Genomic DNA, 21,646 nt, shown 5'->3' with positions numbered 1-21,646 from the left:
AGTATATGGATCACAAAACAGTCACATTTATTACAAATCAAATCATCGTTTCAATTCTTTTCATGATCATTTATAAAAAGAGGTTATTAATAACAGTACAAAGACAAACATGGGAAGTAAGAAATATGATGACATGGGACAACGTGTGAATTTTTATATTTATCATCGTTCCTTTGCTTTTATTTGCATATGTGAAATGCAGAAGAGATAGCTAAGTATATAAGCATAACTCAGGGCTTAAGTTATAACACATTTCAAAGTAATATTAGGAAAGGTTATGTACACATTTTTTTCTAGTAATGAGCTTAACTTTTTGCTTGAACGCACACAGCTACATCCACATATTAAGATGCTCTTAAAGGGCCCAAAATAACATATTCAATGTTGGCTGACAATTATTAACAGATAATGATATATTAAAAATGAGTTTGATAGAAACCTATATGCCGCCAATTAACTGTGGAAAAGTGTTAGAAATATTGAATAGTTAAGAACTAAAGTTATGTGACCTTTAAAGGACTAGTCAGTGAAATTTAGCGGCATCTAGTAGTGAGGTTGCAAATTGAAAACCATCAGCTCACTCCACCCCTCCTTTTCTAAGCACTACGATGGGTGACACAGCACCACGCCGCATTTTTGCTTTCTCTTAAGAAGGAGAACGTATTTACGAAACACGTTCTGTAGAGCAGTTTGTCCATTTAGGGCTACTGTAGAAACAACACTGAGAATTCAATGCAAGGGGACACGCGGTGTATGCAGACATAAATAACACATTTTAAGATCACAAAAAAACATAACGCTTCAATATGTAAGTTCTTTAAACACCAAATTTATGTATATTGCTTTCTGTCACTAGAGCCTCCAAAAAACGACACAGTGGGCCTTCAAATTAAAGCTGCTCCAAGAAATACTGTACTTACTGGAATAAGATGTGTAACAACTACTAGTATGATTTTTAGTACTGAAAAGTGCTAAAATATTGTGAAAACATAATTTGCAGTGTTGCATATGGTCCTTGGAATTGTGAAGAGCTTGGAGGCTGTCTTGGTTTTGTTGGCCCATTAAATTAATCTGTGCCAGAGGCATGTTACAGCAGCCCGGGGGAATCCAGCGCAGATGAACACAGCTCCACGTAACCCTTCGCTCATCGGCAACCAATGCTAACCGAAACAGAGCATGTCACGTGATAACCATGTGCCCTTTCAAAACATAAACACTGTGGTCCTCCGGATGACCCGCTGTTGTGAACACTCTCTGTTACACTGTCGGTTGTACACTTTTCTGATCGGATACATTTTAAACTTTTATTCATTTATCTTTGTAGTTGTTCACGGGAAATGTGGTAATTTGCTTTGCTTCTGAAACAGCTGTTCTTTTCAGCTGATGTCATCAAGACCACAGGCTTTTTGTTAATGGTAACCGATAGAACCGATAGAGCCAAATAGATGCTCACTACATCACTGCAGTCGTTCTTACAGGGGAAATTCCTTCCCTCACATGCAGGTGCATGCAACTTATCAGCTCCCATAAATATAATTGATGCAGCTCTCAGTTATTCTTCTCATTGAAAATGATCCCATTACACAACTAAAATGAGCTGTCATGTTTGTTTAAAATAAAGTCAAATGTACATGTTTTCTATATTAAAGTAAAGTGAAAGATGTGATTTTTTAACTGGGGGACCAAGATATGAGCAAATGATTTTAACTCAGTTAGTTATTTTGCGTAATTTTGGCTTTAACTAGTGCTTCTGTACTTACTTTGTGTAATTTGGGTTTATAGTTTGCACTAGAAAGCCATTGGAGGATTCTTATTTGAAATCATGGATAAACAACAACGAATAAAGGCCTACCTATCAACCCTAGCTATGCATGCTCAAACTGTTAGTTGTCTAGTATCACCCACAAAAACTTCATTCCTTCTGCAAAATATGTTTTATATCAACATAAATCAGTAAATATACCTCAGTCAACTTATACAGTACATTGGGTTAGATGATAATCTTATACCAGGACCCTAATTTAGTCTTGCAAGTCCAGATAAAACATTATATCCTAACAATAAATTGTTTGATTTATCCAACCATTCTGTTTGTGTTAATTCGCTATTTGCCTCTGTCCACTCACCTAATTGCAAAGTCATGCTCTCCACGTTTTGCTTTGTTTGCTAAGTGCAAAAGACGAGCTATACAAATTAATAACAAAAACTAATCCGTCTCATCTGGGAGAAGTCAACAGGTGTGGGATACTTACAAAAAAATCCCCAGCTCAGTCATAGACGATGACATTTGATCACTATGGTTACCTCTACTACAGGCACAATTAAGGCGGCGAACAGGTCTTTATAGGACCCCCGGGGGTGGGGTCAGGAGTCATAGAAGAACACTATGCCACTACTTAGGCTAATCTACATAGAGGAAACCCTAATTAACCCGCAGTTTTACCGATGTTTGTCGCCTTGCGTAGGGACAGTGAGGGGGACAGTGAGGGTCACTATGAATCTGAGGGGGTCATGACCCCTCTGTCCCTAGTGCCATCTGCGTGGCTGTGTAAAGCGCTAAATCTCATCAGATGGGTTAGTTCTGTCATAACTGTGACATGCTCTCTGGCCCCTGGGAAGAAAATATTGACTAAACCTCTGCTAACCTTTTATGTTCACTTGATCATCGTCATGGTGACCGAGACTTCCCAGAGACAGCAGTCGATAAGCTACATTGCAGTCAACAACTGTGGACTATTCGGCTATTCGATAGATTCACAGACGATGATTTTTAACATGTTAGATGTTAAAGTTTTCCTGTTCTTAAATATATCTGCAGACACTTCCATGGTTTATCCAAACTACCCAAATCTCTGAAATCCTTTGAAGGTCCACTGTGTAGTTTTTTGGAAGATCTATTGACAGATATGCAATACAATATTCAGAACTATATCTTCAGAGGTGTATGAAGACCTTATATAATGAAGCCGTTTTTATTTTCTTTGAATGAGCAATTGTTCTATCTACAGACACCGCGGGTCCGCTTGCATGGAAATGGACAAACTGCTCTACAAAGCTTCTTATCTTCTTTAGCATTGAAGTGAAAATGTGACATCATCCTGTGTCAGCCACTGTAGTGCTCTGAAAAGGAGGAGTGGAGTGAGCCGTTGGTTGCAATTTGCAACCTCCCACTAGATACCACTTAAGATACTCATTAAGTAGATTACGCGAACAGTTCTGAATTCTGATTGGATAAGATACGGTTGATGTCCTCCAAAAAACAAATTCGAAAAAAGTTTTTTTATGTTGTATACAGTCGTGGATAAAAGTATTGGCAGTGATATAATGCTGTGTTTTGCAAAGTCTCTGCTAAAGAAAAGTGAGTGGATAAGCAGAATAGCACAAATTGTGATAAACTAAAGGCATGAAATATTTTGAATATATTATGTTTTTGCCAATAAACTCCTTTACAATGTAAGATATGCTAATTTAAGTTATCCAGTATACCATAGAAACATAAGGGAAAAGAATCCACGAATACAGAACCATCAAACTTTGTAAAACACAAAATTTATGTCACTGCCAATTATTTTGGCCACGACTGTAAATAGATGTCAAGATAAACACTTGTATTTTGTCTAATTATGATTATAATGCGCTAATTCAGTCACGTTTGGATATAAATCATCACATCAAAATGAATGCACACAGGCTCTACGAATCATATTTTTTGATTGGTTGTGGTGTGTCTTGTAACCACTAGAACCAGTCAGATTCAAAAGTTGCGATTTGTTGACCCTGCATCGGCCATTTTGAGGGAGTACACAGATAATCGTCTTTACCTCCAAACGGCACAAAATATTAGTTTTTGCTCACAAATGTATTGTTTTGTGTCATGAGGCGTGTTTTACCTCTTTATATGTAACACGGGGGACAAACATATTACTTTTATGGCAGATATATGCGCTTTTTGGAGCTTCAAAAACTGGGTCTCCGTTGCCATAACCAAGCTTGTAGAGCCAGGATTTTATTCAATATAACTAAGACTGTGATCCTCTAATGCAAGACAGTAACTTGAGATGGTTTGAGGGTGGGTCATTTTTTATTTTTTTTAGTGAACTGTTCAAAACTTGTCAGTGTATACTGCCTCTATATAGCTTTTAATTCACCAGTCCAATCATGGAGCAGAAGGTGTGGGACAAATATCACACCAATTAACAGTCAGGTGTTACTTGTACATGAATGAAAAACAATGCAAAAATGTTTACTAATAAAAATCAAATTATTATGTGAACACTGGCATGTGTCCACTGTTTGACTCAGTGCTAAACATCACAGTGATTTTGTCATGAGAGCACTGAAACAGAAATGACTTCTAATTTACCAGAAGAGGACAAAAGCCCGATTGATATTTACAGACGCACACAGTGTTTTAACAGTGGATTAAGCTGCTAACTAACATTTCAAACTGGGTCATTTCACGCAGACTGCATTGCACACAAACCACAAAAGCTGCTTCTAGGATCAGACCACACAAAGCTTTCAATCAAATGAAATTATGAAACTGAATTGGCTATCTATACATTTTACATAATCCAACGCTGTTCTCTTTCATGGCATTATCAAGAGCGACACACAGATGCTAGGTGAGAATAAGAAAGAAAAATGAGCAATGAGATCTCAGCACTTTTCTTAGACTGCATTGAGAACAAATGGAGGCTTTGCTAAAGTTTCCTGCTTCTTAGATTTTTCTTTCAAGTAAAATATTATTGAGAGCTTATAAAGAATAAGAGATTTAAAAATGGAATCAAAATGATGGTGAACATGAATTTAACTAAATTACAAAACACAAGAAAGCTTCTTTAGACCTAGAATACACCAACTATCTCCAGCATCCACCAGATTTCAAACTCTCTGTATCTACTTTTAATGACACATTACACGTCTTTCATGAACGAGTCTTATAAGCAACATTAACCCTGAACAAAAGCCCTCTAACACCCGGCGGAAATTCCACCAGAACAGCCAATGGAAAAAAGATGATAATCTCCTTTCAACTACAATTTACAATCTAACAAACTTCGCACCAATCCCAAACTATCCCACGAAAACAAACACACTCGTTTTCAAAGCGAACGAAAGGGAAAAAAGCACTTACTGCGGAGCATCTGAGAGCCATCGTGCCATTTACAAGAGCATCCTGCGGAGGAAAGCCTAAACAATAGAGCGAGCGGGCCGGTTTGCGCTTTTCCAGTGGATTTTTTCATGAGAACAGCACAATGTGAAAGGCCCGAGCGAACAGCAGCGCCGCGACCCGGGTCAAACACAGGGTGCCCTTCTAGATCTAAAGCATGCGCCGATCGGGTCAAGTAAGGTCAGGCAGAAAGAACAGCTGCGTGGGGATCCTTCAGCAGGTGACTGCGTGCTCACAGTTTCCTATACGCCCCCCTCCGCCCCCTCTCAGTTTCTCAGGGGAGCGAGTATCAAAGCCGCCGTGCCTGCATTGGCAAACACAACTCTGATTATCCGCACAAATCCACCATAATCTGTGCCTCAAAAGTCATTACTGCATAACTATCCAGCAAAGGGTTATTGGAAACTAATCCCGCTATCACCGCAGAGGAAGGATGTCCCCTGTCGTATGGAAAGGTCTGCAGTGATGAGAAGGATCTGCTTCCCAGGGATTTATGGAAACAATGTTCTCATCTGAGTGGGGGGGGGGGGTAATTGGCAAAACAATACACACATCGTAGAAAGTTGAGGAGCTCCGATGTTTATCTGTGGTGCATGCCTCATTTTCTGTCTGTACTGTAACTCCTTGTTCAGACTCATTTGTAACATCTTTCAACCTTCTGCTTTCCAAACAACAACTGAACACTTTTAATAAAAATGACTCAATACATGGAATAAGATTGAGCATATCAACATTGTAAATGCATAAGATGCAAATATAGGGTATAGATTGTCTTGTTTTTGAAGGTATCAAACAGAGCATCCCATTATGAGGTCTTGAGGTCTGGATGGAGAAGACATGTGAAGGCAGCTGTAGGAGTGGGCTTCCCATGCCCTTTGGGCATGGGCTGGACATCTCCCACAGGCTAACTTTAAATAGCATGCCCTCCCACCGCAGATATTATTAGTAAGCTACATGTGCTGTCCAGAGTTTATGATGAGCAGATACAGAGTCGCAAATCTGTCTTCAGAAGAATCAATTCCATAGTAAAAACAGCTACAAGAAACGATCATTTCCCACAAGTGCACGTCTGATGCATTTCCAACGCATCTGAAATGAAGTCAAATGTGTTCTTACTCTGTAAAAGTTCAGTTTGTGATGACTGACATTAACTGTTAATTGTAATGATGATGAACTTGGACGTAACTGTGGATGTGTACCAATAGAGACAGAGCGCGTTTAGGCCACGCCCACACCGGGGGGAAAACAGTCCAACCCTCTCCCTTGACTTCTATTGTGGGAAGCCTCCTCCTTGTCATTTCTGACTTATAACAAAAACAGACAATGTCTTAAAGTGGCTGTGTGACAAGGTGTACAGTAAACAAGCTAAAAACCCAGAACTAAGTTTTTAACAACATTTTGTCACTGGTAAGTCAAATATCCAAAAGTCAGTTTTATATCTTATATTTCTGTAAGCTAAGCTGTAAGCTGTAACATTTAGACAGTATGCAGCTTGTTCAAATGTGGATAAAGCAGACAGCTTTATATTGCACTATTGTAAGACAGATTTGCACTCAGGTTTTGTGTCCTTAAAAGCTAGTTTTTTGGGGTTGACGGTTTATTAAAACTTTATTAGTTCTGGTAGAAGGTAAAAGGTTTCTTAGCTTGTTTACTGTACACCTGGTCAAACAGGAGTTTCCCTCAATACAAAGTCAGTTGAGTGGGTTGATGTTCATTGGAATAAAAAAACATGATTTATGAAAATAAAGTTATGAGTTATCTCATTTTGGAACAAAACTCTTCATATACACACAAGCATCTCCAGAGGACTTTCTGCAATACATCTCCATTCATCACTCTCTTAAATGCATTCTTCTGCTCTCTCACAATGTGTACTCATCTGAGAGAAACAAGATCATTCAGTAAAGTGTGTTAATATCAAAATCAAAGAGAAACTCCAGGGCAAACTCCCTAAAAATGTCAACCTAACCATGAATTTGTTTAGTTTTTAACAATGGTTTTAACTTTAGTAACAGCCCAGGTATTAACATTTGGTGGTTCAAATACCCATGTGAGATCTCTCTTCAAATTTGTTAAGTATTTGTTTTATTTTTAATGCATGATTTTTCATAGTCAGGTCATAGTCAAGATTGTCACATCCATACCGCTACATATTCCTCATAAATGGACACATGAAAATGAATATAAACTAACTATTTGATGTTCATTGTGTATTATTACTTCAGGTTCAGAGTTTATTTCACAGAAATTCTACAAAGTTTGTTGTCTCCCAAAAAATGCATTCTTATTTTGTCACATCCATAACGCATGTTTATTTCCCTTTTTTTAAATAGAAAATGTGTTAATAGACTGACATTTTTACACAAGTGTTTAGTAGAATATAAACAGATGGTTCAATATATTTGTAACAAATTCATTCTCTGAGCATTCTCATAATGCAAAATGTCACGTCCATAATGTTGGAAATGCCCTCCTACATACTACATCTCTTTGGCTAAAATTATTAGTAGGATGTCTGTTGTTTAATTCTACAGCTTAATATGTGTGTTAATCTCTTATAGGGTGGCTTGTTCAATTTATGTTCAGACATACACAATAAATAAGGCCTGGAACTAACAATTATTTTGATAATCGAATAATCGGACGATTGTTTTTTTATTGATCGGATGATAGGCTAAACTATCTGATTTGGATCTTTTGCTTGTAATAACTTAGTAAAACCCCAAATAAGGTTTAAGCCTGATTACACCCACCAACATATATGGCAGGTCATATACCGTCTCCTGGTCCGAACGCTCAATAAGATGCTATAGGCAAACAATAAAAAAGTGCTTATTTACGCTCATGACGAGCTATGAAACTATCGGAAATAAACACAATCCTAACCTTTATCTTCCTAGCGAAATCCCACATGACCAGTCAGCGATTTATTTTTCATAACTAATATTTAAATATTGATGTTGGAGATTCTGTGAGTCTGGTGTCTGAAGTGTATAAATTGAGTTAATACATGTTTCGCTTAAATATGCAATATGATTTCAAAAACCTGAAAACAGTATTCCTCACGTCTCCACTTAACAAGCGGATTGAGAGGACACAGAATAAGTGGAGCCGTGTGTATGAGAGGCAACTATGGTGATTTCACATGACACAATATTTAGTGGCAGAAAAGCAAGTATCCATTTAGGTCAAACAACACAAATTCCAGTTGCAATCCATTTATGATGTGATATAATGATGTTGGTGTAATGCACTTATTCGAGCATGTCTCAGACATCTCTTCATCATATGCCTGTGATGAAAGCCATGCAGTGAAGCAAGCTCCAAATGATGGCCTTCTACTATTTTTAGCCAGCAAATGTATTCAGCATGCGCATGTGTCCTCACAGCTCCGACATTGAACATGATAATACATAAAAGCATTGGCAGTGATGCAGCGATGTACAGCGATGATGACTCACACTATGCTGTGTGGTCCACTGGGCCGTTTACTCTTCATCTGGCTTTATTCAGGACGTTAAAAGAATGGTTTAGGACTGAAAAAGTACTCTTAAGTACACACTGACACATATAATTGAAGCCAAATCTGAGTTCGTAACAAGCAGCCTGGAATCGTTTGTGTTGTTTTGCACAAGGTTGAGGTCATATGTTAGATGACTTAAACAAGGTCTGGAGAAGCCAAACCTTGTGAACCAGCGCTCCTCAAATAAAATGTGATGCGGAGCATGACATTAAATTTATTATGCCTGTAAAGTGGATTGGACATTTGTTTAGGTGAGGACGATCCAAAAAGCCCATTAATCAAACATAATGGGGGTTTAAATCATTATTTAACTGAAATGTATATATGCAGTGTGTCTTGTGACAAGACATCGTATGGCATTTTGTTATAAAACATGCAGAAACAAATGAGATGTAGAGACCTTATAATAACTTATTGACATGCAATTAATCAGAAATAGGAATATTTTTTGTTTGAATTGTTTTTTATGAAGAATATTTGTCATATAGTGACACATTTTTGTAATAAAGATTTCTTAACAAAAATGTGAGGTGGGCAATGCTGTGAAAATGTCAACCTTACTACGTAAAAATTAAGCTTTTAACAACGTTTTTTACTATGGTAACAGCACAGATTTTAACATTTGGTGGTTCAAATACCCGTGTGAGATCTCTATTCAAATTTGTGAAGCATTTGTTTTATTTTTAATGCATGATTTTTCATAGTCAGGTAAGAGCCATTTACAGGATTGTCACATTAATAACGCTACATATTCCTCATAAATGGACACATGAAAATTAAAATAAAGTAACAATTTGATGTTCTATAAATAGGCATCGCTTCTTCATTCATTGGGTATTATTGTTTCAGGATTGTGCATTTTGGTTCATTAAAATATAAACAGATGGTTCTATATATATTCGTAACAAATTCATTCTTTGAGCATTTTTATGTCACGTCCTTAGAGCAAAATGTCACGTCCATAACGTTGGAATTGGCCATGTATATTTTTGATCAATTAATAATAATATTAACAATAGATGCGTTTTTATTATTATTATAATCATAGATCTTGATGTTTTTGACAAGATCTTTCAAGATGCCCAAGCACAACAAACAAAAACAACAATAGTAAACATTGTTGTTGATTGTTGTGCTTGGGCATTTATTTTGGATGAAAAGCATCTGCAAAAATCCTGTCAAAAACATCAAGATCTATGATGAAATATAGGAATGTGTGTATGTTATGGATATGTGTGTACAATATGGATATGTGACCATATGCTAATTCAAATGTTGCATTTGACCAGAAAGACCCCCCTAAAAAAACATCTCATCAGGTGGCTGTGGCTTCACACTGCCCCCTTCTGAAAGTTCTGACATAAATGAGCCCTTTCCCATAATCCCACAGTCCCTTCCAGTCTGTAAAAGACCATTAATGGACTACATTGTTAGTGGACTCCTGTCGGCCCTTGATATTAAGTCTCGGCAGGTCACTGCAGTGATTAACACTGGAACAACAACACGCTATATGAACTTGGGTGAGAAAAACACAAGCAAGAGAAAAACATGAGGCTGAGTAAATCTGAGCCATGCGGTGGATTGCCGAAATGAAGCCATTCCTTTATAAACCGAACTGTATGCACATTTATCATTAATAAAATGTCTTATTACATGTTCACATTGTTCCCCTAAAACTTCTTTCTTCCATGGTTGCAGTTGAACAGTGTTACTCTCAAATCTAATATTTTATTTGATCTTTATACTACTGATTTCCATCCAGTTCCTCTGACAAGATGTTCACATTCTGACAGATGAAGGTATGTTCATAAGAACGACATCTCTTGCAGCATCTTCAGGATGGCAAGTATCGCTCTTTGCTTTGGCCGTTGCTGCTTGATGACATCTGGAACTTCTGTACAAACAAACTCTCATCTAACTTTGACTATTCATTAGGTGCGAGGTGGAGGAGCGCTGCAGCTGTCTTAGGAACGAGTCATTATAACAGAGTCCAACCACCTGCTATATCAATATTGGTCCTCAGATGCACATTTAATTACCCTGAATCAAACGCTCCCCATGAGAGCCTCCCTGACTGCGGCACACCGCTCGTACAGCTGCCTGCTGATTTATCAACACACTCATGCCATCAAACTGTTGTATACATGCGATATTGCTCTCATAGTAGTGGATAGTGATATAATTCATAATCACATGACTAGGAGGGTAATACTGCATTTGAATGCCTCTGTTAGACGTACAATGCAAAAGAAAGCAATAAGCCACTCATTCCGGTGGTCAAATGCTTAGTCTCGAGGGGCCGGTTTAATGCTCAGAGGTTGCTCTTTCATACCTCAGGAGATTTTTCCTTGTGTTTCATTTATTTACCTATTAACTTTTGCACAGGTGAAATAAACAAAGAAACAAATAATATGGAGACCGATGTTGAAATACATGAAGAGGATGGAGGTGTAAAATGAAGATAGATTGTTGAGGTATTAAATAATCAGAATTAAGGTCAATGTTATGTTTGAGTTCTTTAATAATATTGTACATGTTGACTCTTCATTGTTGAAACTTATGGAGAAATATCTGAGATGAGACTGAAGCAAAAGTTATTATTTGCTCTATTTAATCTCATTGATATCAAAACAATTATTGAGCTATTGAAGAGATCTGCATTTTCCCTAAGGCTGAATCTATTCCAAAATGAATCGATTTTTCGAATCTAACTTTTGTTGAGAATCGACTCCTCTTTTAGAGCCTTCATAAGCACAAGCTGATGTCATTACATTATTCACATTAGTTTCTTGTTTTAAACAGTGCAGACTTCAGATTAAACTCATGGATGAAGTCTAGAGCTGTGGAATGACATAGAATATTCTGCATCCGTAAAAGCAAAAACTTAGTTTGCACACACAATGCAGATATAATAACATTTAACCACACATCTTTTAGCAATTATCCACACATTTAACAAATCATATACTGTTAGCACGTTTGCTTTTCAGATGGACTGTAAATGGAGCGTCTTCTCTTATACTCTACAGATGAGCTCAGTATGTGCGTGAAGAGAATAACATGTATATAAAGCAGAGTCTCACAACATATTTACCTGGACGTCTGTTTAAACCTGTAAAAGCTGGACAGAACTTTTTCAACACCTCTCTGCATACTTGCATTTAACAGTAATATTAATATGCACAGTATTCTTATATATTTTAATACAAATTACTGATTGTCGATCAGTCTATCTATATTCCTGAAGTATTTTTGTGTACACTGCGGAAACTTTCAAAATAGTAATTTAACCTGTGTTTTATTTTTAAAAACAGCTATTAAATTGGATTATTAATGATATTGTTAATGATACATTGTAATTGCAGGACAAGATCCACATATTTGGTTAAGGTTTTTGTTATAGAAACAATAAACAATTAATACATGTAAAAAGTGACAGGTTAGAAAATTGTTTTGCATTTAAAGATGTATACATTTTATAAATAATAAAAATCTTTAGGAAAACGGAATTGAGCAGGAATCGAAAACATCAGCTAGGAATCAATTCTTGTTATTGATTCTTTCGATTCCCAAACCAGGAACTAAAATTCTGACATCTACAATTGGAAAAAGTACACCAATAATCAGTGAAAATTTGAAACATTTGTAGAAAATAATAAACAATTATATTTCTGTATACTATGTATATAACAAATAGGAAAAATAAATATATAACAAATATCTTATGTAGTTCATTAGTCAAAATATACATCTTTCAAAACATGAATATTACTAAACGGATCTATTCCTGTTTTTCAGAAAACAATAGCAAGTAAATGCTGATTGTCAAGTATACGATTAGCCGCGGGCAGAACAATGCTGAGAAGGAATAATTGTCACACGGTTTTCTTAAACAAGCCTGACATTCACACTATGCCCTGCATTATAAACCAACAAAAACAGCTGATGCGTGAGAATTTTGCTTTTTAAGAGTAAACAACAAGCTTATATCCATAAAAGCCATGCATACAGATAGACTGCAGTGCAAACACATCAAACTTTGGCAATAGAAAATTCATGTTTTCCCACCAAAGAGTTCACAGATAGTTTGGTTTAAATAAATGTGAATCAATGCGAGTAAGCTGACGGCTCTGAATGCAAACCCCACTCGATTGAGTAAAGGGAAATCTTTCAGAGAAACAAATCAATACATATAACTGAAAAATCTCCCTCGGCGACATTCTTTCTTAGTTTTTAATTGGAGGTCAATTGTTTCTCATCAAACAATAAACCAGTTCAAAAATAAGATTCCACAGTCACAGAGGAGCAAAACCAAATGAATCTGAGAATACTTTCAAACACATTCAATTCTGGTATATGTATATTGTTTTTTAAATGAATTACATAGATTTATAATACTAATAGCAGACAGACAATTTCCATGATATAATTCTTGTCGACTGTGTGGGAATATGGAAAACAATCCATTCCTGCTTTTGCACTGTGCCACCAAACGGAAGGAAGCCGCAGAATTTATACAGGAGGTGTAAAACGGAAGTAAGGTGTGTGAAAGGAAAAGCACACTCATGTCGTGTCGGGTGCCGGGGAGCACAAGCAAGCAGACCAGCGCTCAAGCGTGTGGAGAGCTATTAACCTGTGTGCACTGTGCATGGACCGGGTGCGTTCGCAGGGGTGGAGGATTGCTCCAAATACAGCTTTCCTGTAGCTCAGTGGTAAGAGCATTGCGTTAACAATGCAAGGTTGTGGGTTCGATCCCAGGGGATTGCAAAGACCTATGTAAAAAATGTATAGGATAAAGCAATGTAAGTCGCTTTGGATAAAAGCATCTGCCAAAGCATAAATATAAAAGTAATCTGCAGTGGTAGCCGGGTGCAACGAGAGGTTTTTCTCCAGTTTGGTTCATCTGCGAACCTCTCTGTGTGATGTGACTGTATCCTTTTAAAAAGACTCACTCAATCTCAGGCGCCTCTCTGTCCGATGTGACTCAATCGGCAAACTCACAGGCCTGTAGTTTACCGCAGCTGGCTCTCCCTTTACGCTGCTCTTCATGTGGCCCAAGCTCACACATATGAATGCAAACAAACACCCACATTTATGATTATATACACATGCGTACCAAACATAAATATTTGTGGGATTAATTCCCCATTTTTTTGGTTGTGGACTGTTTGACATGTTTTTGAACAGTGAGACTGTTTGAGTTAAATTGAAACTCTCATGTTTGAAACAATCTTTAAGTTTGATCATGATTTTCATTTGAAGGAACTGTGTTCTGTTTAGATTTATTATTATTTACTATTGCAAATTATATCTTATTTAAATTATATTGCGGTTAAAAGTGTTGCCAGATTGTTTTTTCGTGCCATTTTGAATTTCTTTAAAACAATACTTTTGGATTGAGATTACATTTTGAGAGTGTTTTTTTACCTTTGAACTTGGTCCTCTGTAAGTTTATTTCTTGTTGTGTATCGGAGCTGTTTCTCTTTACCTTGAGTTTATTGAGTTCCGTCTGGTCTCGCGCCCGAACAATAGAATTTATATTGTAAACCTGACTTTAGATCTACAACTCTAAGAGTCTAATCCAATAACACAATCACCATGACTTGGCCTGTGATAGTTTTTAATTTTGTTAATTTGCCAGCATCCCATTCTTTGGCTGAAATATTGAATTTATTGTTTAGCGTCTTTTAATTAGTGTGTCAAACTTTTTCATTTTCCATTAGAAACCAATATCTTTCAGAACAATGCATGCTGGGATGGCACATAGCTTCACCCAGCGAAGAGATGGCTAGACTATAGTTTTCCTGGACCAGCCTTTCAGGAGATGTGACTAAACAAAACATTTAAACAATTTACTGGATTATCTTTAGGGACGGACAATCCTTCACACTTGCATGTTAACAGCATCAAGAAAACTTGAATGCACAGCATTTGTCTTTCAGATATCCTTTTTTATATTTACTATGTACGCTAAAAGCATGTTTTGTTAAATTTAAGGAGTCACTATCATTTTAAAGCTAACAATGCAGTTTTGATGAGACGTTAAAGTGATAGTTGACCAAAAACTGAAAATTCTGTTATCATTTAATCACCCTTATGTAATTTCATACCTGTATACATGACTTGATGAACACAGAGAGAGATAATTGGAAGAATGTTACCCATTTTCACTTCTCGGGCATCCTTGACTACCATAGTAGAAAATGAAATAGTTGTCAAAGGTGCCGGAGCAACGCTTTGAATTCCTAAAATACAGAACATAACAAAAAAAGATTTAAAACAAAATCCTACTATCACAGTGGATGAAGTCTCAGAACTGTAAATTGGTACCATTCCTACAAATATCTTTGTGTTTACCAAAACAAAGAACTGTATACAGGTTTAACAACCTGAAGGTGAGTAAATGATGACAGATGTTTCATCTTTGGGTGAACTATCCCTTTAAGAATCTTTATTCAATAGGATGTGATAAAATTCCTTTTTCCTTTTGTACCAGAAAAGAATTATATCCAAAAACTGTGTAGTCCCTCCATACGTTTGTTTTGAACCGTACAACCTTAATTCAGAGCTAACCCAGTTTGTGCAGTGACAGAGTTCATCTGCATTATTCTCTGACAGAAATAAACTCCTCTGAGACTCAATATCACGTCACGTGTATCAATAAAGAACCAACACTATTTCCACAACAAAAAAACTGGAGATGTTTTAATGTCACACATGTACAATGTAGCAATAAAATAATCCTGGACTTAACTTGCCATTAGTGTAAGAAAGTAATAATTTCAAAAGAATCAAAGTTGACCACTATATAGCTTTATATGCCACTTTTATGATTGTTTTCTTGTTTTCTTTTCTTTTAATTATGTAACTTAGGTTCACCACAAAGGATACAGGCTTCTGTCTCTTCAATTATTTAGCTTGTCCAAATGATTCCCTTTATGAGGTATATAGAATATAACACAAACAACAAAAGATATGCAGAGTAAATGAAATGTGATAATATGCCACAGAATTATGCACTGTCTGCATTGTACTATGCAACGAATTGGGTTTTTGAAGTCACAAGATATGCAATGCAAGAATGCATTAGAGGCAAACTTTATCATTATAAAGATCAATACTCGAGTGTGTCCAGTGACAGCTAAGACGGGTTTAAGACCAGTCATGTTAAGGATATTGAAATCATGCCCAGACGCTGTGGGAAAATGCTGAGGTTATTGTTTGTCCATGAATTGTTATCTCAAGATCTCAGGAAAGCTTATTATTTATTGTATGTCTGATTCTTGTGCTGTTTATATATGCACATGAACTTATAGACCTCTCATAAACAGTAACCAGCATCTCAAGCTCCGAGATTCTTTTTTTAGACTATTCTAAGCCATTTGAATCCAAATGCAATAAATGCATCAAACAACAATCCGAAAGAATTGAGAACGGGAAATATAAAAGCTGCTGAACATTACCAGTCCACTTTGATTCGCTCTTGTAGGTTATGACAAAACAACCTTCACTAACCTTCTCTTGGCTGAGAAATTTGTGGTATTGTTTTAGTGGTTACTGTGGTAGGAAAAGGTAAGCTGCCCGTGTTGCTGCTCATGGTCATATGTCAAATCAAAGCTTTTAAACACCTTGAATATATTTTGACCCAATTGGGATCATTTGGATAGAATTGCAATAGATGCGCCGAACAAAAAAACGAAAGGATTAAGAAAAAATATCAAAGCAATTTAACCGGCTACTGTATATGGTCTGCTATATCTGAGTCAAAACAATGACAGGAAAGTGTCTTTCATAAATGTTCAGGTGAAGGCTCAATTCACATTAAGGGTGAAACTGCTGCCCCATTTCTTGAAAGATGCAATTGTTTTGACGACACCGTTGTTATAGAACGATAGCTTGTGATATGAATAAAGAACTGACAACAATAAAGACAGACGGCTCTGGACCAGTGTCAAGAGTTCAGCTCGCGTCTGCTTTGTCACTTACACAACTATGTGCAAACACAATTTCATAAGGCAATTCATGGATCGATTCATCAAGATTAATAACAATTCACACAATTACAGTTGAATGTATTAGTTTGATATGGATTTGCATATCAAAAAACATGAGGTATTCAAGTGCCAACTTCTAAATGAGTCGTGTTTCATTTGAGATCAGCTTAGTCTTGCTTCCTTAAATATGATGCTATCCATCATATATTATAAAAAGCCGTCCGTCCCCTAATGGTCATGAGCTCTGGATGCATGAAGGATGCAGCTACAGCATTATTCTTAATAGTTTCCAAAATGACTTTTCATATCCATTTCATTTTTCTTTGGTACTTTGCCCTGAAATCCATTGTTGCCCAAGGCATTGTAACAAGATGTATAGCAGGTTTTCAAGATAAATGAGAAGCGTTGTGACCCAATTATAATATACCAATAACACAAACATTCCTAACTGAACAGAAGATCCCTGAGGTAACGTGCTAATTCAAGGCTCTAAAGAGAAATAAGGCAAGAATGAAGTCTAAAACTGCTAAACTCAACTTTACCTACTGGAGAGGAAATGGATCCGTCCAAATTAGACTTTATACTGCATCAAAACAATATAAACAAATCACTATATTATATGTTTTCCATTTATTACTTCAAGAATATGAGAAAATTTTGCTAAAAATATAACATTATTGCCAATTCAAATCTAAAATACAAATACAAACAAGAAACTGGAACGGGTTGGAAAAAAAGCCTCTTGTTCTTCATTTAAAAGGCTTTTCTAGATTCCTTCCAGTTTTTCTTCATTTTCGCCTGTCTCTTGTTTTTCAGCCGACGAGCTTAAATCATAATTAATAAGGGCTTTCATGTTTTGAATTGCACCCTAATGCACATTCAAATCTAAGATACACCGCAGATTGTGAATAAGTCTGATTCCTCAGATGTTGATTTCACAATGAACAGCCAGTAAAGTGTGAATCATTTCTCAGTAGGTGTTCACATGCTGATACAAGCATACTCAGTAATTATTTGGCATTGCAATTATTTCAAAACGGGCAAATGACAAAGTGAAATATCAGTTTCTCTTGTGTTTGAACTCGGCGTTAAATACTGTATATCCTTAACAAAACACCATATTGGCGAAAATAGGCAATATGCAACCATATACTTTAACGGCTCAAAAGTAAATGATTGTCTTTTGATCATTAAAAGTCCAGTGTATGAAATTTGGTGACGTCTGGTGGTGAGGTTGAGAATTGCAACCAACGGCTCACTCCACCCCTCCCACCTCCCTTCTGATTCACTACGATGGCTGACACAGAGCTAAGATAACGTCACGTATACGCTTCTTTGCTTTACTTCTTCGTTAACGTATTTATGAATCATTATCTGATTAGGGCTTCTGTAGAAACAACATGACGAATTCAGCGGACCCGTTGATAGAAATATCTCCTTCTAAGAGTTTTGCTACAAAAAAGCTCTAAAGATACACAGTTGTTGTCGAGGGAAAGTGCAGTAATTCAACGCAGATTACCTGGACAAGACAGGACCTGCATTTAAATCCTCTATTATAGACTGATTTGTGCAAAACACAAAACAATTTGAGTTGTAGAAACTTTCTAACACTTTAAAACAAAAGGTCAAGACAACTAACAACATTTTGAGCAATTCGACTCAAAACATTTTAGTTAAGCACCCCTTAAGACCTTGTATGCAAACAAAAAAATCTTACAATCCACTACACAACCCTAATAATACAATCTTCCCACACATTACAAAAATCATGTGAAGTACACGCAGCATACCATGTCAACTCATGTCTATTCAAGCAGCTCAGTAGTGAAATGAATGACAAACACTACATTCGCCTAACACGCAATGCTTGATAACTATATTAGCCCACGAAAATGATATCTAAACGGTATATAATGCATACATCACACGAGAAATGAATTACTGTACAGTCAGAACATGACGTACTCACGACAGTGATCATATGAGTCGCGCGCTCAATGACATCAACAATCAATAAAGTGAAAGTCTGTTCGCTCCCATTCACATCACTTTACCGTCACACAAATACATATTTAACGGTATATATTATTATTATATTATTATTATCACTGACTGTTTCCTGAAAGTCTGTGGAACACGTTACGCGTCCGATTCATAATACATTACGATGTTTTTCCCTCACAATCATTCCCAAACTATAGACAAAACATCACCACACAGAAACAGAAATTATCATTTGAACAAATATGCCACAGTACTGCACAGCTACTGAATACATTTAATTTCATCTTGAGAATTGTTATTGAAAGCTCTGTGGTTTTTTCTATTCGACGACTGTGTGTTATGATGTATTATTATCTTGTTATTGTTGTGGATGATGATCGATCACCTCGCGCTTTCTGCAGAAGCGCGCGTCAGTGTTTCTCAGCGATTAATATAAGATCACATTCGAGTCCTCATAAAGCTGTGAGCTCGATATAAAGTCACATAAACTTACCTCGTGCTGTCCTCTTGCTTGTGTTTAGTGCTCCAGTGCATTGAGTTTGCAGGAGATCCGGGGGGCTGAGATAGATTGAAGTGACTGAGATTTTTCCATTACGTCTCTTATATGTTACCCTGAGGGGCAAAAGCAGCTCTCACTACACATGGCGAAGTTTTCATTCATTCACAGAAAACAAGTGCCCTTCATCTACAACAAGCAGGCTGCGAATACTGTACACCGTCTCCTCTGTCACATTAAAGTTCTCATTTAAAGATTTGCCTGCACGGTTAACTGTTAATTTACATGATTGATAAAAAAAGGATTGACATTAAACTAACAGAAATGATTAAAATTAAGAAATTAGTTTCATTTAACACAACCAATTAAATTAGAAGTATCCCACCAAAAAGATGAGGTAACCATAGCAACAGTTATGTGTTGTCATATGCAGCACATTTTCAAAGTTAGAAAATGTATTAAACATTAAGGATTTTAGAAACTAAAATACCAATGAAATTAAAATGTATTTAGTAAGTGCAGATTAGTTGTGTGCTGCACAATTGTGTGCAAGTTGAATAAATAAACAAATAGATAAATATATTCTTTGTAGCCTAGTGTTAAATCATACTGTGCCGATCCATCACCGATGATGTCAGGCTGGCAACTCCGATTAAAGTCATCATGAACATCGAATTTGTCGGAACATATTTTTTATGGATATTGCAGTGTTTAGTCTATTGTAAATCATGTAATCACAGGCAGTATTTGTGCACCTTGACATATGCAAATTATGTGTGTGTGTGTGTAAATGTTTTCATTGACAGAATTCATATAGACACACACATTAATATCACATCATTTATATTTAGTCACACAATACAGGGATTTTCATATTGGGGTTCAGGAACCCCCGAGGCCTCCAGAAGGATGCAAGGGGTCCCCAGTCATTTTCTAGGAAAACAGAAAAAAAGTTCAAAGTGTTTATTTGCTTTTTTTGAGAAGGATAGTTTGCAGAATAGTTTATATTTAAATCTTTCTAGTGAGTTTTTCTCACTTTAGTTTCTTTTTTCGGACTCAAAGTTGTTGTAGACTATTTAGGTTTAGAAACAATGTGTTGTCTTTATAATATTCTATTTACTATTAATGCAACACATTTTTAAACGTTTCTTTTCACAGAGAAAAATATGGATAGATAGAAATTTTAGACAAGGGGGTCCCTCACAGAAGGTTAATCATATTTGGGGGTCCTTGGCATCCTAAAGTTTGAAAACCCCTAACTTAGCAGACGCTTTTATTCACACATCAAACAAGCAGAGCTGTAGGAATAATTTTATTACATACCGAATATTTTAACATGAAGGGTCTAATACAAGACCGTGTGTTTGCTTTCAGAAAAGTCTTAATCCCACGCGGAATGCGGTCACTGAACTGTGTGTAGTCAGTGGGATCATTTTCGTCTAGAATTAAAGCCTCAGTTATTTTGAGAGCTCAAGGAGGTGTTCATCTAGAGAGGCCATGAGCGGTTTCGTTTCTGAAGCTAAATACAAGTTAACCGCTACATTCATTGTTATGTCAGGGACTACAGAACATGATTGTGCGTCTGAAAAAGGAAATTAAATGTATTTCCAAAAATGCTATTACAATAGGTCTGGGGCAAATTATTCTGAAAATATGCAGCTCATTTTGTTAAACAGCCTACAATATAGTTTTAGAAAAATGTGTTATTACGGCTGAATAGTCTAAACAGTGGTTTCCAATAGTGCTAAATGAACAAATAAATGAAAGGATAACAATATATGTATATATAGGCTCATGAAACTATAAGAGACAGTTTCACAGTTAAATGCTTAGCATCAAGCTCTACAGTATTTTTGTACTGGGTCGCCACTTAATGTCCAAATAGGACTAAAATACAGGTCCAGAGGCAAAACCAGTTGCGAGCTGTATTTCTGTTATAATCCCATAATCCTTCATTCTTTGTGTACAGTAAATAGCCCTTCTCTATTAGCGAATGGTCAGTTATGCCCCATTCTGTTGTATCGTTGTCAACAGCTTCTGACTGACAAACTGAACCGATGTGGTAATTAAAGACACCCAAACACTTTATTTTGTATTAAACCCACAACATAATTTATGTGAGACAATTCAAATGAACGGATTTGGAGGACACTTGAGAATATTCAACAAACAGCCCAAATGAAGGTCTCATGAAGTGACAGATTTGTGTCCATGCGTGAATCTCTCAATAGTTTCATTATTAGCCGTGACCGAGTGGTAAAGACTGATTTTATGATGCGTGTGTGAGAAGCAGATGGCTGACTGGCCGCGCTCTCTGTTACTCCAGTGACTTCAGAAGGACTGACAGATGGCTGAAGGTTTGTTTAATATTCACTCAGCCACAGTGGCAGCAAAAGACCAAGTCATCGCAATTCAAGGATGTCCTCTTTCAACCGACTGAATGACGGTGAAGTGTT

The 21,646-nt window shown here is 36.6% G+C and overlaps 1 protein-coding gene across 1 annotated transcript in view; it reads right to left on the bottom strand.

Moving 5' to 3' along the window:
• The window catches only part of atp2b2 (ATPase plasma membrane Ca2+ transporting 2), a 144,758-nt gene extending 125,420 nt beyond the window's left edge, over window positions 1-19,338 (bottom strand). Inside the window, exon 1 of the mRNA XM_056734556.1 lies at window positions 19,188-19,338. The gene's annotated coding sequence lies outside the window, so the exon portion shown is untranslated. The remainder of the gene's footprint in view (window positions 1-19,187) is intronic.
• Between the last annotated feature and the right edge of the window lie 2,308 nt (window positions 19,339-21,646).

This window comes from Triplophysa dalaica, chromosome 21 (genome assembly GCF_015846415.1).
Source record: "Triplophysa dalaica isolate WHDGS20190420 chromosome 21, ASM1584641v1, whole genome shotgun sequence".
NCBI lineage: Eukaryota > Metazoa > Chordata > Actinopteri > Cypriniformes > Nemacheilidae > Triplophysa > Triplophysa dalaica.
Note: the sequence above shows the minus strand (reverse complement) of the source record. Positions and strands in the feature narration are given on the sequence as shown.